The sequence below is a fragment of the Dama dama genome, chromosome 29 (genome assembly GCF_033118175.1).
Source record: "Dama dama isolate Ldn47 chromosome 29, ASM3311817v1, whole genome shotgun sequence".
NCBI classification, from domain to species: domain Eukaryota; kingdom Metazoa; phylum Chordata; class Mammalia; order Artiodactyla; family Cervidae; genus Dama; species Dama dama.
Window position 1 is genome coordinate 52,143,634 of NC_083709.1, and position 25,810 is coordinate 52,169,443.

Below are 25,810 nucleotides of genomic sequence, written 5' to 3' on the forward strand. Positions count from 1 at the left end.
CTGCCTGGCCCGGCATGAGAAGAGGGCCCAGGGCTGCTCTGAATTTCAAGTTCAGGGAGCACTGACAAAGCTGGGCTGGCTTGAGTTTAGCAGAGCCCTCTCAAGTTGTCCAAAAAGGGCAAATTAAACACTCACTTAGAAGAGTAGCAGCACAGCCGATTCCCACTCCCACATTTGTTAAAGCTCCAGGCAACATTAAGTAATACCAGAAAACCGCCTCTCTAATGTTGGGTACTTGCAGCCACACTGCAGGCTGCCCCTCCCTGCCTTGATCTCTAGTTTAACCTGGGTTTTGAGGCAGAATCTTCGATGAGATGTTTCCTTGCAATGAAAACACTGGTTCCCTCTTCTTTTGTGCAGAAGGAGAGGAACAAAGAAAAACTCACTGCTTCTCAGTTTAGTGTTGCCCAGAACTTTCAGTTATAATTTGCCAAATTTGTGCCCTGGAAGGAGTAAAATACCAGGAAGGGTTATCTTTCCTTGTCAGTAATTTAGTGGTTTTTAACTAAAAAAAAAAAAAAAAAAAAATTGCCTCTTTCTTTGGAGAATCTCAAAGAATTTGGTAAAAATGATACCGTAGATTCTTACACCTGATCCTATAACCAGTAGATCTGTCTGGAGTAAAATTATCTAAAGCAGGAGACCAAGAGCTGTTGTTAGGATCATTGAGAGTTTGAAAGGGCAGAGCACAGGGCCAGCATTGAGACTCTGGCCTTTCCTTCTCAGGATCCCAGACTTTTCATGCAGGGATGTGCCACAGTCTGCCAACATAATTTGTTAGTGAGTACTTTTCATGCAAGATAGTACCTAATCATGCAAGAATTGGAGGCCATATAAAAATTCCATATAAAACTCTTCTACATCTCATGTTGGGAAGTGAGATTAAAGCAAGGGCCTGAAAGTCCAGAGCTATGTACCGGGTGAGGAATGATATTCCTGGCGTCACCAACTCTGACTCACTCTGACTCAAGGCTATTTTTTCTCAACATTCTTTTCCCTATTTGCATGGGGTAAGTGGTTATGATGTTTGCTTATTTTTATTTACCTCTGCACCAAGAGCAGAAGTATGATGTCTAGGCCATTAGACATGTGTAAAAAAATCCTATGCACATATGAGTGTCTCTCTGAGGTAGTCCCACAAAGCCAAGTGGTGTTAGGTTTTTTTAGGCTTCCTTTGAAGCTGAAAGCCATCACAGGCCTGCTGCTAGAGGACTGTGGTAAGTATCTACATCAGTCTGTGGGTAAAAAAAAAAAAAAACAAACATAAGTAATGCTGGTTACAGTTGCCATGGCTATGTTATTATCCATCCCATTGGTTTAAAAAGTTTGCCATTTTGAATGACTCAGAAATCCCTTCATTGATATGGCTCTTCTTCTGATGACTGCTGTTATTTCCCTTTCTAATCGTAAGTGAGGGTTTTCTGAGTCCTTGCTAGATGGGCCTCAGAATGTTTAACTTACAATCTAGCTAAACATTTTAGCTTAAAAATAGATTTCCGTATTCAAACACCAGACTTCATTGACTCATCAACTTCAGGCATATTACATGATACAGTTCAGTCAAGATAAAATGTAGAGTAGATTTTAAAAGACATCTAATCCCCTAAGGAAAAGGAAACACCATTTCTCTGCAGGCCCACCTGGCTCAATTACTGCTGACCTGTCCCTCGGCGTCTAAGTTTAACCAATGGGGACCCCCTTCCAGCATTGCTTTCCAGGACCACTTGCCTCTGCTTTCCAAGAGCTCTGGAAGGAAAAGCCTGCAGTTAACTGTTAACAGAGATCAAAGATAAGACCTTCTGCTCCAGCTGCTAAGATTATTACTGGTCCAGGGTTGGCCAGACAACACCAGTTTGTGATGCTTTCTCAGTCACAGAGACCTCTTCCATCCTTCTAGCTTGTTCTGACTTAGAGCCTGGAAAGCAGAGAACAGATGCCCCCACCTGCCCCCTCCTTGCACTCAGAAGCCTATAAAAGTACCTCTCTAACCTACAGAGGTTCTATTGATACTCTTATTCGAATTCAACAGGTATTTATTTTGATGTTTTACCCACCCTAATTTAATACTATCTCCATTTAAGTTATTTAATAAGAAGATTCCCTTATTGTTGTTATTCAACAAGAGTTCTTCACAGGTGGCACGGTGGTGGAAAAACAAAAAAACTCCACCTGCCAACGTAGGAGACGCAAAAGACACAGGTTGGACCCCTGGGTCAGGAAGATCCCCTGGAGTAAGAAATGGCAACCTACTCCAGTATTCTTGCTTGGAAAATTCCATGGACAGAGGAGCCTGGCAGGCTCCAGTCCATGGGGCTGCAAAGAGTTGAACACGACTAGGGCACATGCAAGGAGTTCCCTTTAATTAGCTTATGAGCATGTGGCTCTTTTACTTTGCATATGGATAGTTTCTTTTCCAGACATTTTAAACACATGTGAACAGAACATGTTTTAAACATTTATGCTGTGGTTGCCTTGTGGAAGTATTCATAACTATTCTGGTGATGCAACTAGGAAAACTTGTGATACAATCTATATGCACATAAGTCTGTACTCCTGTTTGTAGATTTTCCATGTGGGTCCTTTTGTCTAACAGTAATTATACCATTTGTCTTAAGTTGTGTAAAATAATCTCTTATCTACACCAGATTAAAAAATTCTATTTACATACACCTTTGGATTGATAGTGAGGGGAGAAGGAAGTGGGGAGGGCTCTGATGAGATGAGAAGGTACTTGCCTTGCCCTTACCCTGTGTCCTTGGTAAATTAGGAGGGAAAGCTTCCAAGTCCTATTTCTGGAAGATTACATAGTTTTAAAAATACAAGATTACTTTAATTTTACTGGCAATCAGTAGGGCTTCAGTGAGCCCTCACACCAGCTGGGAATAATTTGGAAAAAGGGATGAGCCAAAATAATTTAAATTCACAGGTAACCAGAAACAGTCCAATTGTTTCCATTTTCTTTCCCATCAAGTTTATTATCAGGGCCACTATATTAAGCTTTTTTTTTAAACTTCTTTCCTTGTCCCTTTGAACCTGAGGGTGGAGTAACTACTGAACAATAAAAGATCCAAAAGGAAAAGGAAGGAGAAGTTTTGCTAAAGCCTGGGGTAATCACAGGCTAATAATCAGTTCCCTACTAATCAGCAGCTGGCTTTGGTACTTTAATTGCAGAATATAACCATGCCCCACCCCACCTAGTCACTGGAAGGAGACAGATTTTCTCTAACCATCCTTACGAATTGAGGGAGTATATGTATGTATTTCTGATAAGCTGTACATAGAATATTTTAAAAGCTAATATCTAAGCACCAGAAGTTTCTGCATTGAATTCATCTGATGTTTTCTTCTACCTGTTCTTATTATGACTTTATAATCTAGAAATATAATGCCCAGAGCCCTTTTGTTTTATGTTGGAAGAACATATAATTTATCTTCTAAACTACAGTACTTCTGAGAGTGAAATGGGGGCACTGAAAATCACTATGTTGAGACCATCCCCAACACATCAAAACAGGTGGTTCCTCTAGCTATGCACCTTCATGCCGTCTTAGATCTGCAGATCTCTTTGCAGACAGGTTCTTAAAAGAATCAGCAGTTTAAGCCCAATAGTACAAAAAGAGCAGGCCAGGAAGAGTTAGATCAGTGATTCTAACCCAGATTGTATGTCAGAACCACTTGGGGGCCTTGGCGAAGATACCATGACTGGGCCTACTCCCAGAGACTGACTTTAATTATTCTGTGTAGGCCTCTAGTTTTAAAAAAGCTTCCTATTAATAGGTGATTCTAATTAGATGAGCATATTAAATACTTTATATATACTTGTATATATATATATATACACAAGTATACATTAATATAATTGTGTGTGTGTGTGTGTGTGTATGTGCACATGTGCATGCACATGCACTCAGTCATGTCAAACTCTTTACAACCTGAAAAACCGTAGCCTGCCCGTGAAATTCTCTGTCCGTGAAATTCTCCAGGCAAGAATACTGGAGTGGGTTGCCATTTCCTACTACAGGGGATCTTCCCAACCCAGGGATCAAACCCACATCTCTTGCATTTCCTGCATTCAGTTCAGTTCAGTTCAGTTCAGTCGCTCAGTCGTGTCCGACTCTTTGTGACCCCATGAACCTCAGCACGCCAGGCGTCCCTGTCCATCACCAACTGCTAGAGTCTACCCAAAGCCATGTCCAGTGAGTCAGTGATGCCATCCAACCATCTCATCCTCTGCCATCCCCTTCTCCTCCTGCCCTCAGTCTTTCCAGCATCAGGGTCTTTTCAAATGAGTCAGTTCTTCGCATGAGATGGCCAAAGTATTGGAGTTTCAGCTTCAACATCAGTCCTTCCAATGAACACCCAGGACTGATCTCCTTTAGGATGGACTGGCTGGATCTCCTCGCAGTCCAAGGGACTCTCAAGAGTCTTCTCCAATACCACAGTTCAAAACCATCAATTCTTCGGTGCTCAGCTTTCTTTATAGTCCAACCCTCACACCACACATGACTACTGGAAAAACCATAACCTTGACTAGACGGACCTTTGTTGGCAAAGTAATGTTTCTGCTTTTTAATATGCTGTCTATGTTGGTCATAACTTTCCTTCCAAGGAGTAAGCATCTTTTAATTTCATGGCTGCAATCACCATCTGCAGTGAGTTTGGAGCCCAGAAAAATAAAGTCAGCCAACTGTTTCCCCATCTATTTGCCATGAAGTGATGGGACCAGATGCCATGATCTTAGTTTTCTGAATGTTGAGCTTTAAGCCAATTTTTTCACTCTCCTCTTCCACTTTCATCAAGAGGCTCTTTAGTTCTTCTTCACTTTCTTCCATATGAGTGGTGACATCTGCATGTCTGAGGTTACTGATATTTCTCCCGGCAGTCTTAATTCCAGCTTGTGCTTCTTCCAGCCCAGCATTTCTCATGATGTACTCTGCATATAAGTTAAATAAGCAGGGTGACAATATACAGCCTTGACATACTCCTTTTCCTGTTTGGAACCAGTCTGTTGTTCCATGTCCAGATCTAACTGTTGCTTCCTGACCTGCATACAAGTTTCTCAAGAGGCAGGTCAGGTGATCTGGTATTCCCATCTCCTTCAAAATTTTCCACAGTTTATTGTCATCCACACAGTCAAAGGCTTTGGTATAGTCAATAAAGCAAAAGTAGATGTTTTTCTGGAACTGTCTTGCTTTTTCAGTGATCCAGTGGATGTTGGCAATTTGATCTCTGGTTTCTCTGCCTTTTCTAAAACCAGCTTGAACATCTGGAAGTTCATGGTTGCTTTTTTACCACTGAGCCACCTGGGAAGCCCAAGATACTTATATACATATAAGTATATATTAACATACATATACTTTGGTATACATGTATTTTAATGTGTTTAAAAATCACCTGGGGATCTGGCTAAGCTTATCCTGACTCAGGTTTGGGGAAGACCAGAGAGTCTACATTTCTAACAAGCCCCTAGTCATGTTGTGCTGCTGGTCCAGGGGCTACAGTTTGATCAGCAAAGAGTTAGATGAACCATGAAGCCCTAAAAACAAGACCTTGAAAAAAATCTTATGGAGGAACTTAATTTTTACTCAAGTTTTCCTCCATTTTCAGAATTCAACTTTTTTTTAAAAGTATAGTTGATTGACTTTGGGATTTTTAAAATGGCAGAAGGGGCAGCATCTGTTTTTAGTGCCCTTCACTGTCCTCTAGACTTCCCAGTTGCCCACTGGACTCCACATGAATGTTTTCTAGACATCTCAACTTGATGTGTGCAAAACTGAAGTTCTGCCAGCACCTCCCCCTTCCCCTCCCCAAACCCTGCTTCTTTCAGTTTCTTCATCTCAGTGAATGGCATTTTCATCCTTCTAGTAGGTTTGGTTAGAAATCTAGGATTCATCCTTGACTACTTTTTTTTCTGCCTTTCCTACTGCACATCCAAGAGCAAGTCCTAGCAACTTGACCTTCAGAACACCGCCAGAGTCTGAGACTGTCTTCTGCCCCCACTGTTGCCACCCCGGGCCAGGCTGCTCTCCTTTAGACACCTGCAGTTCTCTCCTCACAGACCTCCTGCCTTCCACTCTGTCCACTCCTGCCCACACCCTCGCCTCAGCACAGCAACCAGGAGAACTGCTTTAAAAACATGTGAGATCACCTCCTTGCTCTAAAGTCCTTCAGGGCGCCCCGTCTCACTCAGATACTTGCCAGACCCCTTACTGTGATCTCAGATGCTGCTGGAAACGGCCCCCTTCTCCCTTTCACTTTATCTCCTCCCTCTTGTCCTGTTTCTCTCTCCGCTCCAGCCATTGTTCGATCAACATGCCAAGAACACTCTGCCTCAAGACACTTAACAGTGGCTGTTCCCTCTGTCTGGAATGCTTTTCCCTCTGAAATTTGCATGGCCTGCCCCTCATTTCTCCATGAAGGTTCCCCTGGCCACCCTACATAAAATAGCCCTCACAGCTGAGCATAGCTTAGCTCCTTTGCCCTGCTTTACTTTTCTTTGTAGCTCATAGTCCCATTGCACATATAGATTTACTTACTTGTTTTATTGTCTGTCTCCACCCAGTTGAAGAAAAGCATCAAGAGGCCAGGGCTTAATTGTTTTCACTGTATCCCTAATGCACAGAGTACCCCCTGGCATATGGCAAATGTCCAGTACAGTTTTGCCAAATGAACAAAACATACAGTCCCCGACTTATGATGGTGCAACTTAATTTTTCTACTTTTTCATGGTGTGAAAGCTATAAACTTTCAGTGGAAACTGTACTTTGAAATTTGACCTTTTCCCAGGCTTAGCCTCACCTCCCAGTCAGCCACACAGTCTCGAAGGTAAACAATCAATACACCTACAACCTCTCTGTATCCAAAAACCACTCTGTTTTTCACTTTCAGTACTATATTCAATAAACTACGTGAGTTGTTCAACACTTTATTATAAAACAGGATTTGTGTTAGATGAATTTGCCCAACTATAGGCTAATGTAAGTACTCCAAGCATATTTATGGCAGGCTGGGCTAACTAATGATGTATATGTTAGGTGTGTTAAATGCATTTCTGACTTTTCAGCTTTGTTGTTGTTCCTTGATCAGTCACTAACTAGTGTCCGACACTGCAATCCCATGGACTGCACCATGCCAGGCTTTCCTGTCCTTCACTATCTCCCAGAGTTTGCTCAAACTCATGACTGTTGAGTTGGGTGATACCATCCAACCATCTCATCCTCTGTCACCCTCTTTTCCTCTTGCTTTCAAGTTTTTGCTGCATGAGGGTCTTTCCCAATGAGTTGGCTCTTTGCATCAAGTAGTGAAGTATTGAGTTTCAGCGTCAGTCCTTCCAATGAATATTCAGGGTTGATTTCCTTTAGGATTGACTGGTTTGGTCCCCTTGTAGTCCAAGGGACTCTCAAGAGTCTTCTCCAGCACCATAATTTGAAAGCATCAATACAAAGTGCTGAGCCTTCTTTATGGTCCAGCTCTCACATCCATACATGACTACTAGAAATATAATAGCTTTAACTATACAGATCTTTGTCAGCAAAGTGATGTCTCTGCTTTTTAATACACTGTCTAGGTTTGTCATAACTGTCTTTTCAAGGAGCAGTCATCTTAATTTCATGACTTCAGTTACCATCTGTAGTGATTTTGGAGCCCAAGAAAAGAAAATGTCACTGCTTCCATTTTTTCCCCTTCTGCTTTCCATGAAGTGATGAAACCAGATGCCATGATCTTCGTTTTGTGAATGTTGAGTTGTAAGTCAGCTTTTTCACTTTCCTCTTTCAATTCATCAAGAGGCCTTTTAGTTCCTCTTCACTTTCTACTGTTAGAGTGGTATCATCTGCATATCTGAAGTTGTTGATGCTTCTCCCAGCAATCTTGATTCCAGCTTGTGTTTCATCCAGTCCAGCATTTTGCATGATGTACTCGATATAGAAGTTAAATAAGCAGAGTGACAATATACAGCCTTGTCTTATACCTTTCCCAGTTTTGAACCAGTGAGTCATTCCACGTCCAGTTCTAACTGTTGCTTCTTGTTCTGCATACAGGTTTCTCAAGAGACAGGTCAGATGGTCTGGTATTCCCATTTATTTAAGAATTTTCCACAGATTGTGATGACTTTGGCATAGTCAATGAAGCAAAGGTGGATGTTTTTCTGGACTTCCCTCGCTTTCTCTATGATCCAGCAGATGTTGGCAATTTGATCTCTGGTTCCTGTGCCTTTTCTAAATCCAGCTGGTACATCTGGACGTTCTTGATTCATATACTGCTGAAGCCTAGCTTGAAGGATTTTGAGCATAACCTTACTCATGTGAAATGAGTGCAATTGTATGATAATTTGAACATTCTTTGGCATTGCCCTTCTTTGGGATTGGAATGAAAACTGACCTTTTCCAGTCTTGTGGCCACTGTCGAGTTTTCAAAATTTGCTGTCATATTGAGTGCAACACTTTAACAGCATCCTCTTTTAGGAGCTGAAACAGCTCAGCTGGAATTCCATCTCCTCCACTAGCTTATTTGTAGTAATGCTTCCTAAGGCCTTCTTGACTTCACATTCCAGGATGTTTGGATCTAGGTGTATGACTACACCATCTTGGTTATTTGAGCCATTAAGACTTTTTTGTATAGTTCTTCTGTGTATTCTTGCCATATTTTCTTAGTCTCTTCTGCTTCTGTTAAGTTCATACTGTTTCTGTCCTTTATTGTACCCATCCTTGCGTGAAATGTTCCCTTGATATGTCCAGTTTTCTTAGGGGATCTCTAGTCTTTCCCATTCTATTGTTTCCTCCATTTCTTTGCATTGGTCATTCAAGAAGGCCTTCTTATCTTTCCTTGCTATTCTCTGGAACTCTGCATTCAGTTGGGAATGTCTTTCCCTTTCTCCCTTCCTTTTTGTTTCTCTTCTTTCCTTGGCTATTTGTAAAAACTCCTCAGAAACCACTTTGCCTTCTTGCATTTCTTTTTCTTTAGGATGGTTTTGGTCACCCCCTCCTGTATAATGTTCTGAACCTCTGTCCACAGTTCTTCAGGCTCTCTGTCTACCAGATCTAATCCCTTGAATTTATTCATCAACTCTACTGTATAATAACAAGGGATTTGATTTAGGTCATACCTGAATGGCCTAGTGGTTTCCCCCACTTTCTTTAGTTTATGCCTGAATTTTTCAATAAGAAGCTCATGATCTGAACCAGAGTCAGCTCCAGGTCTTGTTTTTGCTGACTGTATAGAGCTTTTCTCTATCTTTGGCTGCAAAGAATATAATCAATCTGATTTTGATATTGACCATTTGATGAGGTCCATGTATAGAGTCATCTCTTATTTTGTTGGAAGGGAGTATTTTTTATAACCAGTGTTCTATTGAAAAAACTGTTAGCCTTTGCCCTACTACATTTTGTACTCCAAGATCAAACTTGCCTGTTACTCCAGGTATCTCTTGTCTTCCTACTTTTGCATTCTGATCCCCTGTGATGAAAAGGACATCTTTTTTGGTGTTAGTTCTAGAAAGTGTTGTGGGTGTTCATTGAACCAGTCAACTTCAGCTTCTTCAGCATTAGTGGTTGGGGTGTAGACTTGGATTACTGTGATGTTGAATGGATTGCCTTGGAAATGAACCAAGATAATTCTGTTGTTTTTGAGATTGCACCCAGTAACTGAGTTTCAGACTCTTTTGTTGACTATGAAATGTCTACTCCATTTCTTCTAAGGTATTCTTGCCACAGTATTAGATATAATGGTCATCTGAATTAAATTCCCCCGTTCCTGTCCATTTTTGTTCACTGATTACTAAGATTTTGATGTTCACTCTTGCCATCTCCTTCTTGACCACGTCCAATTTACCTTGATTCATGGACCTAACATTCCAGGTTCCTATGCAGTATTGTTCTTTATAGCATCAGACTTTCTTTTCACCACCAGACATATCCACAACAGAGTGTCGTTTCCTCTTTGGCTCAGCCTCTACATTCTTTCTGGAGCTGTTTTTCCACTCTTCCCAGCAGCATGTTGGACACCTGCCGGCCCGGGGGGCTCATCTTCTAGTGTCACATCTTTTTGCCTTTTCATGCTCTTCATGGGGTTCTGGCAGTAAGAGTACTAGAGCAGGTTTCCCATTCCCTCCTCCAGTGGGTCACATTTTGTCAGAACTCTTCACTATTACCTGTCTGTCTTCGGTGGCCCTGCATAGCATGGCTCATAGCTTCATTGAGTTACACAAGTCCCTTTGCCATGACAAGGCTGTGATCCTTGAAGGGGAATTATCAATGAATAAGTTTTTTAAAAAAAATTATTAAAAGAATAACATTCTAAATACATACCAGTTATGTTTTATACCTAATAGGAAAGTGAATGGTTAAAAACTTGGAGAGTGAAGTTAGAAATTGAAATAATGTGTGCGATGGTGGAAGTTGGAGATACAATGGAGTTCATAAGTGACACGTAAATGCACACTAACTTAGACATTCATTTTTTTATATGAAAGTGTATATATATGTATATTATGTGTACATATGTTACATGTTTGTGTATGTGGTATATATGCATATGCTTTGCTGTGCTTATTCGCTCAGTCGTGTCCAACTCTGCAACCCCATGGACTGTAGCCCACCAGGCTCCTCTGTCCATGGGGAGTCTCCAGGTAAGAATACTGGAGTGGGTTGCCATGCCCTCCTCCAGGGCATCTTCCCAACCCAGGGACTGAACCTAGGTCTCCTGCATTGTAGGCAGATTCTTTACCATCTGAGCCACTAGGGAAGCCCATATATGCATATACACATCATGTATACATATGGCTTTGGAATCATACTAGGTAAATATATATCAAAAACACTGTGTTGTATTTAAAAAGAGAGCCAGCACAGGGGTATTAATAGCCATACATGCAAGGCAAACCTTGAAATACTTCAGTTTTCTCCTCATGGTTTAGCCTGTATGGCTGTAGTCTGAAAGTATAGGGGAGGGTGGGGTGATGTAGAGAGAGTTTAGAGAAGAAACACCTGGTTGAAGAGCTGGGATGTACACTCTTTGGCCAAGTTAAAGAGTTGGCTCATTTTGCTTCAGAGAGACAGCCATGACCTGGAGGTATTCAGGAATTTAAAGAATAATATGATGCTGAGAAAGATGACCAGCTGTTCTTCATAACTGATGAATATGTAATTTGAGGAAATAAATTCAAGCTGAACTGGAAAGAATTCAGACTGACTATTAGAACAGTTTCCCAACTCTGAGGGCTCCTGCCCAATTAAGATGGCTGGTTTGTGTTTTTCTGGAAGTCTCCATGACCACATAGACTCAAATAATTTTTAGAAGTGGGCAGGGGTGGAAGGAGCAGAAAAGATAACATTTCTATATGTTCTTCAGCCTAAAAATTTTGATTCTGTGATTATTCGTTTAAAAAAAAAGAAAGAAGTCCTAGTTAGGTGGGTTAGATTTCCCTCTTGTGGCCTAGAAAGGAATTAAGTACAACTGTGTTCTCACAGATCAGAGTCACTAGGAGCCAAATTAAAATTGAGAAGTAAACATGTATGGGTTTTCTTTACTTTTTTTTCATGTAGGTGAATTGCCCCCTTAAATAAAACATCAAATAGTCCTTATTTTTCTTATTTGGCTATTGAAATCTGGACTCATGTTCTGCCATTACTATGATTGTTTTCCCTGTAACTGAGACCCTTTCCTGGGATGGTCATCTGACAGTGTGTGATAAACTCCCTTGGTTTGGCAATTTGGCAGGTGTTTTAAAGGGACTAGTGACTGTCACAGTCCAGGGCTGTTTAGGATTTTGATGACAATGGGTCTTTCCCTTGGCCTCTGCTGAGATCACAGTTCTCTTCAAGGTACTGAACACATGCTGGCTTGGGGCAGAGACCCATCCTATCCACCTGCTCTGTGGTCATTTTAGGACTAGAGGGAAAGTATGTTCCTTGTTGACAGCTTACTCCCACTATAAAGCACTCATGTCAGTCCCACCAACAGAGCCTATCTCAAGTCCTCCTTTTTATATACCATATAACACGTCGCACCCCCCCCCCCCCCCGCCGGCCAACCGCCCACCCTGCCCTTGTTCCAAATCTCCTAAGGCTATCTTGGTATTGCTGATTTATCCTAAGAACCTAGTGGTCTTAAGAAGCAGACGAGCTAAATGTCATGCCTTGATCCTGACTTTGGGTCAGTTTTGAATTATCATTTAGAGACACAAAACTCTTGAAAATAAATTATATTTCCTCTCCCTATGTCCCCATGTGTCATTCAAAATAAAAAACAAAATTAGCTTTAAAAAAATGTAAGGAAATCTAACAACACTTTGACTTTTTTTTCCTTGTGAGGCTATTTATTTTGGTGCTTCTACTTTGCAGTGCCCAAAGCACATGTTTAACCAACTATTGGTTAACCTGGTACTGTTTCTGTACACAAATCAGAGCCTTCTGGATCTTGTTTACTCAGCCTGAAAACGGAGCATGAATGAATTTGCCTTGGTCACACAAGTACAGAGGGTCACTGGCCGTAACTCCTCTTGCCAGATGAATGGATTTGACAGGCTGCGGCCAGCACAATCTGGCTTTCCCAGCATTCTCTTTGTTCCAGCCCAGATGCACAGCACAAGCAAGTTTTCATGCCTTTCAGCAAAAAGCTACTGAAGGCTCATTGGCTGGCAGTGATTCAGGCTTTCTTTGAATCAGTGCCCTTCTTTGGTGGATAGTAAAACTTTTGCTTGTAAATAAGAGTGTATCTTGGCAAATTAACACTGGTGGTGAACCCGGAGATAGTCTGTGACCTTCAGAAGAAGGCTCAGGAGGAGACCGTGCACTCAAGCAGCCTTAGGAGGAAGAGGCATCACCTGGGCTCCCCACCACGATCACACTTTTTCCCCATGATGAACGCATGATCTGGGCAGTCAGGTGAGGAGTATACCTGTTTCACTCTCCTGTCTGCTCTTAGCTGATTTTAAGTTTGATGCCCTAATCTGCAGAAGAGATACCCTATTGAAGAAGCAGAAGACCCAGTTGAAGAAAAGATGGGCTCCCCATCCTTTGTTTTTGCTTCCCGGGAAAGTTGAGAGGTGGGACACACTTCAGAGAGCAGCATTTCACTGCCAGAATGCTTAGGCCTTAGGCAAGAGGGAAAGCAATGGAAGGTTTATGAAACTCTCATTTTACTATTATTGTTTTTGTTTGGGGGGCAGGAGTAGTGGTTGGTTAGTTTCATTTCTGAACATTTTTGTTGGTAGAAGTCACCGTGTCAAGGCATTGTTTGGTAAGTATTCCAAACTTAATTATAGGGGGAAGGGAGGTAGATGAGACTATGAGAGTGTCTTAAAATATAGGTCTTATTATTGTTTGGATATGGTGAGGCCAATAAATTAGGACATGATTTGTCACTGAATTTGTCACTGAAAAGATAGCTTGTTACTCACCATTCCCAAGATGAGGGGCCAAGTCACTACATGCAAGGCCTCAGGAAGAAGCACCAGGATTGGTTATGAGGCAGAAGGAATGCGGAGGGGGGGGGAAATAATGTAGATAAGAGTTTTTATTGTGGTTTCTGTGGAAAGGAAGAAGTGAGGTAGGATTCATAGGCTTAGAATTGGCTCGTCTGAATAATTTCAGCAGGTTCTGGGGAATAGGCACTGTTCTTAGCTGTCCGGTACCTGGCCCTGGAGTCATTAGGGCTAGTAGATACTAGTCTGAGTTTGAGAGCCCAACAAAGGAAATGGTTGGGGTGTGTGCTCTGGGTTGGTTTATGTGATTACGAAAGGTGTGCTTCCAAGAGAGGTATTTTCTATCCCTAGAAATTAGCTAACCCTGCAAGAGCAGTCCCTTCCAATGTCAGCAATATCCTAAGATGTCAAAGCATCAAAACGAAAGACATATCTAAGACAAAGAAGTAAAAAAACAGTCACTTTTTCAGGTGAATAAAACTGTGGAGGCATCAAGATTTTGTTTTTTTTCATGTACCATATTGAGGCCACATGACCCACTGTTGAAAGATTGGGCTTCAGAATCCTACATCTTTAATCTGGAGCCCTGGTTCCGCCATTTTCCAGTTCTGTAATCTTGGACAATACGTTTCTGTAAATTTCAGTTACTTTATCAATCACAGAGAAATAAAAATACTTTTAATTTCATAGGATTATTGTGGTGATTACATGAAATAATTCATATAAAGAGTTTTGGACATGCTTGGCACGTAATATTATTGTTCTTGCCATTATTTTTATTAATAGCAATGTAGACCATATTTCTGATCATGTGAGGATCAAAAAGGATCAAAAAATTTTTCCAAAGTAACTAGTAATTTGTTTTGAAAATGGAATTAACCTGTTGTGTCTTGTCATCGTCCCTTAAATTCTCTGAGCGCCAACTGGATCTATGGGAGATGTCCCAAGAGAACTGGCAGAGATGTTGGTCTTATGAGAGGGTGCCAGGGCTCTATGACACAATGTTTTAGTTACACAGCACTGTGTTGAAAGGTTCAGAAATGAATTTGAAATTCCTTTCCTGTCTCTCCATTCTCCTTTCTTTTTCTCACTCCTCCCATTATTGAGAATTCGTAAATTCACGGAGCTAGTGGAGCTAACTTGCCAGCTTCCTGGCTTGATGCAAGAGGTACTGAGTTGGGTTGTTCAATAATTCTGTTTTATCCAAGATAATGTGTAATTGGTTGTTCCCATCTCATTTGCAAGAGAAAAAAAGATGATTTTAAAGACTAGAGTAAGTGTGAGATGCACAAAAGATTTCTGGAGTCTCTGTTGCTGGTCATGAGGCATGTGCTTGCTGGCTTCAAAGCATTAAATGCAAAAATTAGTCCCATGAATTGGGAGATGGGTATTGACATATACACACTACTATATATAAAGCATAAGGACCTACTGTATAGCACAGGGAACTCTACTCAATACTCTGTAATGTCCTACATGGGAAAAGAATCTAAAACAGAGTGGATATGTGTGTGTGGATAACTGATTGACTTTGCTATACACCTGAAACTAACACAACATTGTAAATCAACTATACTCCAGTTAAATTTAAAAAAAAAAATTAGTCCCGTGGAGTAGGTGTTAGCAAGCTTTCTCTGTAAAAGCCATGTACTGAATACTTTGTTTTGCTCACTGTGTTAATTTCCTAGGGCTGATGTAGCTGCCACAGACTGGGTGTTTCAACAACAGAAATGTATTGTCTCACACAATTCTGGAGACTAGAACTTCAAGGTCAAGGCATTGGCAGGATTGGCTCCTTCTAAGGGCTGTGAGGGAAGGATCTGTTCCAGGCTTGTCTCCTGGGTTTGTAAATAGCTGCCTTCTCCCTCTGTCTCTTTATATGATCTTCCTTCTATGTGTGCCTGTGTCCAAATTCCTCATCTTATAAGTAGACCAGGCCTATTGGAGTAGGGCCTCCCCTAATGACTTCATTTTAATTTGATTGCCTCTGTAGAGACCTTGTCTCCAAAGATGATCACACTCTGATGTACTTCAGCACGTCAGGACTTCAGTATGTGGATTTGGAGGGGGACACAGTTCAGCCCCTAACACTTGTCATACCGTCTGTGCTGCAACTTCTCACCTGCTGTTGTAGCATAAAAGCAGCCACCAACGATACATAAATGAATTAGTAAGTTTATTTATTGAATTCAGATTTACTGACTTTCATGTAACTTTCACAAATAACAAAATACTCTCCTGATTTTTTTCCAACCTTTTATTTTTTTTGGTAATCTTTTTTTTTTTTATTATTATTTTAGGTTCGACCCTTGAATAGTGAAGGATCCCTAAATATTTTCCTTTTGGAGATAATTAGATTAACATTTTTCAAAAATAAGAAGACAAGTTAGAAACAACTTCTTAGTAAAACTTCTTCTAAGAAACCATGTCTCTAGCTGAATGCCCCAGGTCACAGAGCCAGTGAGTGGAGAGGGTCTGCCGTGAATGTCTGTGCCCTTTACACGCAGTCTTGGGATGTGCTCCTGGCAAAGTATTTCTCTTTCATCCTCACGTAGCAGTAGAGATAAAAATGTTTACTTGTGGTACACTCCAGCTATTTTTAAAGCAGGACTGCTGGTTGTTTTCCAACCTTTTAAAAACACAAAAACTGGTCTTAGTTCACAGGCTATCCAAAAACCAGGTAATAGACCAGGGTTAGTCTGAGGACCCTAGTTTGCTGATGCTGGCCTTTTTCAACTTTATGCACAATTTCTGATTACATTCAGTGAAGCATACATCCAAATGAGTTTGGTTCAACAATGGATTTTGTAAAAGGTACAGTTACATTTGTATTCACATGTGTGTTTACATACAGAAGTGAATTCTAATGTTTTCCAAAAAGAGAGTATCAAATATCCCTGGAAATCACCAAAACTGGCCTTCTGAGATGGAGCTCCCTGGCCTTTGATTGCTGCAGAACATGAAAGAAAAATATCTTTGAGCATGTTTGTTTCATGAAATTGAATTCCTTTTTCAGGTGTTTGGTTTCTTCTAGGAAGGATTCCTTCTTTTTCCTATTTAAAGCAATTGCTTATAAATGATTTTCAGATGGGCAGCACTAGAACTATGTTGAAAGACAAAGGAAGACTATTCAGGAAGGACTTCATGGATGAATAGAATGAAAAAAGCAAGAGATGAGAGAGAGCTTTGGTCAGTACTTAGAATGCATGGGCAGCAAGTGTGGGCTATTTTAGTACTTCTGCACACCCAGTTGTGCCCTTGTGTGTTCTGGTGTGAACCGGGCTTCCAGGAGTGCCTAACATGGTATGATTGCATTTCAGATGCTTTCTCAGTGACCTTCAAACCCACCCCCCGCAGAAGCCCCACATCCCTTAGGAAGCCAAGGCTGTTGCTTTTTTTTTTTTTTTCATTTACAACACTTGGAGAATTAAGGTACAGTTTATTTTTTTGTTTGTTTTTTTTTTTTTGCAAATCCAGTAACATTTATTTTTGTTTGTTTTTTTTTGTTGTTGTTTTTTGTTTTTTTACATTTCAGTGGGTTTTGTCATACATTGATATGAATCAGCCATAGATTTACACGTATTCCCCATCCCGATCCCCCCTCCCACCTCCCTCTCCACCTGATTCCTCTGGGTCTTCCCAGTGCACCAGGCCCGAGCACTTGTCTCATGCATCCCACCTGGGCTGGTGATCTGTTTCACCATAGATAGTATACATGCTGTTCTTTTGAAATATCCCACCCTCACATTCTCCCACAGAGTTCAAAAGTCTGTTCTGTATTTCTGTGTCTCTTTTTCTGTTTTGCATATAGGGTTATCGTTACCATCTTTCTAGATTCCATATATATGTGTTAGTATGCTGTAATGTTCTTTATCTTTCTGGCTTACTTCACTCTGTATAATGGGCTCCAGTTTCATCCATTTCATTAGGACTGATTCAAATGAATTCTTTTTAACGGCTGAGTAATATTCCATGGTGTATATGTACCACAGCTTCCTTATCCATTCATCTGCTGATGGGCATCTAGGTTGCTTCCATGTCCTGGCTATTATAAACAGTGCTGCGATGAACATTGGGGTGCATGTGTCTCTTTCAGATCTGGTTTCCTCAGTGTGTATGCCCAGAAGTGGGATTGCTGGGTCATATGGCAGTTCTATTTCCAGTTTTTTAAGAAATCTCCACACTGTTTTCCATAGCAGCTGTACTAGTTTGCATTCCCACCAACAGTGTAAGAGGGTTCCCTTTTCTCCACACCCTCTCCAGCATTTATTGCTTGTAGACTCCTGGATAGCAGCCATCCTGACTGGCGTGTAATGGTACCTCATTGTGGTTTTGATTTGCATTTCTCTGATAATGAGTGATGTTGAGCATCTTTTCATGTGTTTATTAGCCATCTGTATGTCTTCTTTGGAGAAATGTCTGTTTAGCTCTTTGGCCCATTTTTTGATTGGGTCATTTATTTTTCTGGAATTGAGCTTCAGGAGTTGCTTGTGTATTTTTGAGATTAATCCTTTGTCTGTTTCTTCATTTGCTATTATTTTCTCCCAATCTGAGGGCTGTCTTTTCACCTTACTTATAGTTTCCTTTGTAGTGCAAAAGCTTTTAAGTTTCATTAGGTCCCATTTGTTTAGTTTTGCTTTTATTTCCAATATTCTGGAAGGTGGGTCATAGAGGATCCTGCTGTGATTTATGTCGGAGAGTGTTTTGCCTATGTTCTCCTCTAAGAGTTTTATAGTTTCTGGTCTTACATTTAGATTTTTAATCCATTTTGAGTTTATTTCTTTGTATGGTGTTAGAAAGTGTTCTAGTTTCATTCTTTTACAAGTGGTTGACCAGTTTTCCCAGCACCACTTGTTAAAGAGGTTGTCTTTTTTCCATTGTATATCCTTGCCTCCTTTGTCAAAGATAAGTTGTCCATAGGTTCGTGGATTTATCTCTGGGCTTTCTATTCTGTTCCATTGATCTATATTTCTGTCTTTGTGCCAGTACCATACTGTCTTGATGACTGTGGCTTTGTAGTAGAGTCTGAAGTCAGGCAGGTTGATTCCTCCAGTTCCATTCTTCTTTCTCAAGATTACTTTGGCTATTCGAGGTTTTTTGTATTTCCATACAAATTGTGAAATTCTTTGTTCTAGTTCTGTGAAAAATACCTTTGGTAGCTTGATAGGGATTGCATTGAATCTATAGATTGCTTTGGGTAGAATAGCCATTTTGACAATATTGATTCTTCCAATCCATGAACACGGTATGTTTCTCCATCTGTTTGTGTCCTCTTTGATTTCTTTCATCAGTGTTTTATAGTTTTCTATGTATAGGTCTTTTGTTTCTTTAGGTAGATATACTCCTAAGTATTTTATTCTTTTTGTTGCAATGGTGAATGGTATTGTTTCCTTAATTTCTCTTTCTGTTTTTTCATTGTTAGTATATAGGAATGCAAGGGATTTCTGTGTGTTAATTTTGTATCCTGCAACTTTACTATATTCATTGATTAGCTCTAGTAATTTTCTGGTAGAGTCTTTAGGGTTTTCTATGTAGAGGATCATGTCATCTGCAAACAGAGAGAGTTTCACTTCTTCTTTTCCTATCTGGATTCCTTTTACTTCTTTTTCTGCTCTGATTGCTGTGGCCAAAACTTCCAACACTATGTTGAATAGTAGTGGTGAGAGTGGGCACCCTTGTCTTGTTCCTGATTTCAGGGGAAATGCTTTCAATTTTTCACCATTGAGGGTGATGCTTGCTGTGGGTTTGTCATATATAGCTTTTATTATGTTGAGGTATGTTCCTTCTATTCCTGCTTTTTGGAAATGTTGTTGCTTTTTGATCTTGGTTTTCTCTGTTACAAAGTTGCTTTGCTTAGTTATAACCTCGGGAATTACAGTGAAGATGGGCAGTGTGGTGTTCCACAGAAGTTAAGATACCTTGCTAATGGACTAAGATTTTCCAGTTGTACATTTTGTACTGTCTTTAATCACACGGGCATTTCTCTACTAGTGGATCCAACTGCTGACCTGCACATATTACCATAGGGTATTTCATTTTGATATTGCTCAGAATTTGCAGTCCTGATGAATTCACCATGCATGTAATGAATAAGATTTACTAAGAAGTTTAAAAGCAGATATAATTTATACTCTTTCTGTCAGTATTTGAAACTCTTGCAACCTAAAGAGCAGTCCTTGGCCTAGCAGCATCAGCATCAGTAATACCTGGTTGCTTCTTGGATGCAAAATCTCAGGCCCCACCCCAGACCTGCCAAATCAGATTTTGCGTTTTAACAAGCTTCCCCGGGGGATCTGTGTCCACATTCAAGACTGAGCATTCCAACTGTGGTGATCTTCAGGGTCCTTATCTCCTCCACTTCTGCTTGGCAGGATTGACTTTCCCTTCAGACCAGACAGGGCTTCCCTGGAGGCTCAGATGGTAAAGAATCCGCCTGCAATGCAGGAGACACGGGCTTGATCCCTGGGTCTGGGTCGGGAGGATCCCCAGGAGATGGGAATGGCTACCCACTTCAGTGTTCTTGCCTAGAGAATTCCATGGACAAAGGACCCTGACAGGCTACAGTCCATGGAGTCACAAAGAATCGAACATGACTGAGCAACTAACCCTTTCACTTTCTTCCAGACAAGTCCCTCTAAAGCCCAACTGCTAGGAGGCTTATGTAGGGGTAACTGGCCTCTGCTACTATCTCCTCCTCCTGGAAAATTACAAGAAGTGCAGAAAATAACCTACAGTGTCCCAAGAGCTTTGAAGACATGTTTCTGCCTCTCAGAACACTTAACAAAAAACAAGAAAATCAGTTTCACTTTGCATCTCTATAGAAACCCTACCTCAGTATCAACTCCACAACATTAGACTGTGTTTTCTTCACACAATTACAGTAGTCAAACTGAGAGATTCAAAATAACCAGAGGGTGAAGAAAGTTCTGATTCAGTTTTTACCAAGATAGGAAACCTTGCTAAAGTTGTGGCAGACAGTCTAGCACTACTTCAATTGTTAATACCAGGTAAAGATCATAGTACTTCAAGTACTTGAGGGTGATATGGCAGCCGAGTCTCAAAGGCAAAGTCCATAGAATAACACATTCTTTTGTTAAAAGTGGAAGACCAGAGGAATCGGGTGGAGAGGGAGGTGGGGGGGGGGGCGGATCGGGATGGGGAATACGTGTAAATCCATGGCTGATTCATATCAATGTATGACAAAACCCACTGAAATGTTGTGAAGTGATTGGCCTCCAACTAATAAAAAAAAAAAAAAAAAGTGGAAGACCTTCTCAGTCACTACATGCATTAAATGCATATTCACCGTCCATAAATTCCGCTCACAGTCTTTCTGTCTCGAGGAAGACATCCTTTAATTCCACTCACACTCCTTTATGTCTCGAGGAGAGGTCGGTCCTACCATCTTAGAGCCTGGAGTTGAGGATTCCTCTCTATGGCTCAGGCAGCCTCACAGCACAAGTTCTCTTTCTTCCCTTGTCGCTTTAGCTTCTCATGCTCTGTGTAGTGTCCTTGCTAACTCACCGCTTTAGACGCAGATACACCCTAAAGGAACGTGTTTCGAGTGCAGCCATGTCTGTTCCTTTGTTTTCAGCTTTGTCTTGTTCACCTCCCGTCTGTGTTCATGCTAGCTGGATAGAGGAGCCACAGGTGAACACAAGCAAAAAGGAAGGGATTTCCTGGGGCCCAGAGCATCTCACGGATGCAGATCGATTTTAGTTCTGACTGGAGTGGCCTTAGGTGTGTTTCATTCAAAGAGCTGAGTACACTTGTGATATTCTTCATGTTCTTTTATCTAAGCTTCTATCAAGAAAAGATCACATGAGCTTCATTTTATGGGCAAGGAAGCAGAAAGCCGTGGGGTTATTATGTGTCTACCAAAGGTTAACCTGCTAGGGCTAGAATGCCAGTCTACTCACTTCTGCCTTGTGGTTATAGCAACAGGCTTCCTGCTTCAAGAACAGCAACAGCAACAGTGTTCATTAGCATGCATCACGTACCTGCCTGTGTTAGGCTGGGTGAGTGCCACATGTTTTGTGTGTGTTATACCTAACTCTCACCGCAGTCCAATGGGATAGGTACTCATCCATTCTTGTTGTGCCGATGAGAAAACTTTGGCCCTGAGAATTTGAATAACCTACTGTTTCTAAGTGGTATAGCTCTGCACTCATAAAATATATATTCACTGTCCATAAATTCCATCCACAGTCTTGCTGCCTCTTGGAAGACTCTTCGAGTAGAGGGCTCACTTCTATCATTTGAGAGCCTGGTGTTGAAGATTCTGCTGCACTGTCTATAGAATGAGATGGAGGGTGCTAACAGTATCCTAGGTCTCAAGTTATTTCTGTATGTAATTTTTTCAAACAAAATGGTTGTTAAACAATAAAAGATTATAAAGCACCTGAAGAGAGAAAGCAATGTGCACCACAATCAATAGAAAATAGAGACTAGAAGGAGGGTAAGACATGTGAAGGATGCATTGAGGTCTAGCATAATTTAATTGGAGTCTCAGAAGGAGAGGAAAGATGGCAGAGTAGGTAAAACTTGAAAACATAATAGCTGAGGATTTCCCAGAACCAATGAAGGAAAACAATCCACTGATTCTAGAAGCCCAAGCAGGATAAATAAATTCATATCTAGACACATCAGACTAAAACTGCAGAAACCCAAAGACAAAAAATTAAAATCTAAAAATCAAAATCAAAGACAAAGTTGTTTGATTGACAGCTAATTTTTCAACAACATTGAAAATCAGAAGGCTGAAATAAAATAACTGACAGTCTAGAAACTATCTCTCTAAATTGAAAGCAAAATAAAGACATTTTTAGACAAATTAAAAACTGAGAGACTAGGCTACCAGAAGATCCACACAAAAAAAGATTCTCAAAGATATTTTTCAGTTAGGAGGAAAATTATCCCACATAGAACTTCAGAGATGCATCAAAGAATAAAAAGCGAAGTTAATAAGATTGGTTTATATGAACATTAGCTATGTAAGACATAAAAAGTAATGTCATAATGCTGAAATTTTTATCATATTCAGATTATAAAGAACTAAAATATTATAAAGAACTAAAATAATATTATAAAGCCACTAGGCTTCCCTGGTGGCTCAGTGGTAAAGAATCCACCTACCAATCAGGAGATGCAGGTTCGATCCCTGGGTTGGGAAGACCCCTTGGAGAAAGAAATGGCTATCCACTCCAGTATTCTTGCCTGGGAAATCACATTGACAGAGGAACCTGGTGGGCTACAGCCCAGGGCTGGCAGAGACTTGGATGTGACCTAGTGTGCACGCAAAATGTAGAACCACAAGAGTTCTAAGAATCAGTGAGAGTAATCATAGTTAAGGTATACTAATATCCTTGCATATCTTAGAAAAAAGTAAAAATATGGATCATTATTAGACTTTGATAGATCAAGGAATGCTTTTGTAATTTCTAGGTAACCATAACACACACACACAAATAGAAAGGATAGAACTTCTGGTCTAAGAGAGGAAAACAGAGGATAGCTTTAAAAATCGAGAAGAAAGAAAAACAGAGCAAATAATAAGCTTGTAAGATGGTAGATTTAAATACAAGTATATTTATCCTTGCATTAAATGTGGATGAGCTAAATGCCCCAGGGGAAAGACAGAGTCTGGATTTTTTAAAAAGGCAAAAGCTCTTTATAAGAGATTTGTTAAAAAAAAATACAGAAAATTTGGAAGTTCAAAAAAATGGAGAAAGCTATATACTAATAATAACCAAAAATCTGACTTTATTAGTTTCAGGTTAAAGTCAAAAGTATTGCTAAATATAAAGAGGAACTCTTCAAAATGATCAAAGGTTTAATTCCTCAGGAAAGTCTAACAATTTTATATTTATAAGGCAAAAATTTGATAAAAGATAAGAGGAAATAGAGAAATGTAAAATAGCCTTGGAATATTTTAACACCCCTCTCAGGAATTATTAGAACAAGGTGATAGAAAAATTAGTGAGGCTATGGGATAGTTGAACAGCATAGTTAACATGCCTTATTTAATGACATATATGGATGCTACACCAAACAACATCCATATGTAAATTCTTTTCATGCCACAGGGAACATGTATGAAAATTAACTATATACTAGGGAATGAAACGATATGGAGTATTATCACAAGAGCAGTTAATTTAGAAAATAATAACAAAGTGGATACAAAAAAGCATTTGACGGATGCTTTTTAAAATCATCTATATTCATGATAAAAAATTCTGCAACTGGGAATCAAAAGGAAGTCCTTTAATCTCATAGAGTACTGCTAAAGAAAACTCTTGGACATAGGCTATATGTGTTGACAGGATGTCATGCTAATTAGGGAAACAATTTGATGTGTTCATGTAGAACTCAAATCCTCAAGGGCCCCAGAAGTACAAGCATCAGCTTTACTTGTAATTCAGGTATAACTTTTACGTACTTCCCTGTGATTGCTGTATTTCACAGTTCTTAAAAAGACCATTTTTGAATAGTGTACTGTGAACAGAGAAACCTTTTACAGCAAGGCATGAAAACATTATTTTAAATACTCATAAAATGGAAACATTTTCCTCAGTAGAAGGGCAGTGTAGGGGAGTGAGATATAGCCCAAATTTGCAGCTAAAATCATGGCAGTAACTGGGTTCAGAGCTCAGCCCTGCCATTTACCAGCTGCCATGTCTTTGAGCAAGTGATGTAATGCCTCTGAGCCTCAGTTTTCTCATTTTTAAAATGGGGCTAATACTACCTACCTCACATAATAGATATATCTATCATAGATTATATAAAGATATAACCATCTACTATAAAGATTAACTCAGTGAATGAATTTGAAACACTGCTTGGCATGCAATACATAGACAGTGTCAGCTATTAAAAACTGCTAAAGAAGAATCAAAACTTTAGCACCCAAGGCACAAACTATAAATGAAAGCAAGACAAGGCATTTCATTTTCCCACAACTTTCGCAAACCAGTAAATCAATTCTCTGTCTTCTTGTATAGCCAATTCTATTGCCTGTGACTTAAACCCAGCCAAGAAACAGAACATCTTCTGGCTTCCAAGACTGCTTAGACAAGAGCAGGAATTATGTGATGCTCATATGTGCAAGCTGCATGTTTAGCAGGGTGAGGCCTCCTGGCAGCCTTCAGTGACAGAGCCACAAGTGCAGGCAGGGATGCTGCTGAGGGCCAGGCTGTATCTCATTTCATGCTTACAACAGTTCTGTGGAGCAGGAACTATTCTTAGCATCCCAATTTCAAAATTGATGCACAGGAAAAAAAAAACAAAAAAAAACAAAACCAAGGATACACAGAGGCATTAAGCATCTTATCTAGTGAGTGCTGGAGGGGGATTTAAGCCCAAGCCTAATAGATCCAGGCGTGCAACCAATGTACTATAAGTCCTCTCATTGTACTTAAGTCTTAACTCCTTTCCCCACTTCCTGAATGGTCAAGCAATATATCAACCTAAAACACTGTTTAGATGGTTCACCTTTCGCTCTGATTGGCTACTCTTGCTTCACAAATCACCCCAACACTTGGTGGCATCCTACAACAATGATTTCAGCATGCTCATGGGCCCCGTAGGCTAGGAATTTGGACATAACAGAGTTGGGTGGCTTGCCTCTACACCCAAATGTCTTAGAATCTCCAGTGGGAAAACTAAAAAAACTGGGAGTGACTCAGATGGCTGGGAGCTGGAATCTTCTGGAGACCTCTTCACCATTTTGGCCTTGAGATAGTCATCTTCTTACACGGGAGGTTGCTGAGGGCAGAATGGGGAAGCCGCCAGGCATCTGTGACCAAGACTCACAAATCATAGAACAGCACTTCTGGCAAACTCCATTGGCTGAACAAGCCTACCAAGTTTCGAGAGAAGAGGGACTAGACCCTACCTCTTAGTGGGAAACTGTTAACATCATTTTTATCCTTTTAATTGGGATTATAATATCAATATAATAAAGATGGTCCCAGGCCTAAAAGCCAATGATGGTTCAGCAGCATAGAGTTCCTAAGACATATTCTCTTTCTATATACCTTCTGGTTTGGAAAATGTTTTTGAAATAAATGTTATAAGTGTTTAAACAACAAACAAAAAAGATTATTTTTAATCACAAATAAGTGTGATTTCAGTAGATGCGTGTGCATCAGAATCATTGTGGGAGCTTGTTAGAGCTACGCATTCCCTGTCTGGTCCCTGGATTCACTGAAACAGCATCTCTGTGATGGGAGCCCAGAGGAGCATCTCCAGGTGATTCCTATCTCATCCTCAGATAGCCATCTGCTGACCAGTCTTTGGGAGACTGCTCTTGACGCTTTTAATCTGTCTCTAAGGAGCAAGGCATTCTGGGATCTATATACAGAAACCCAAACTGAATCACATTATTGT

General features: G+C 40.4%; 1 protein-coding gene across 1 annotated transcript in view; it reads left to right on the forward strand.

Moving 5' to 3' along the window:
• Nucleotides 1-25,810, forward strand: part of PGM5 (phosphoglucomutase 5) — a 194,802-nt gene that overhangs the window by 160,445 nt on the left and 8,547 nt on the right. The gene's annotated exons all lie outside the window — the stretch shown is intronic.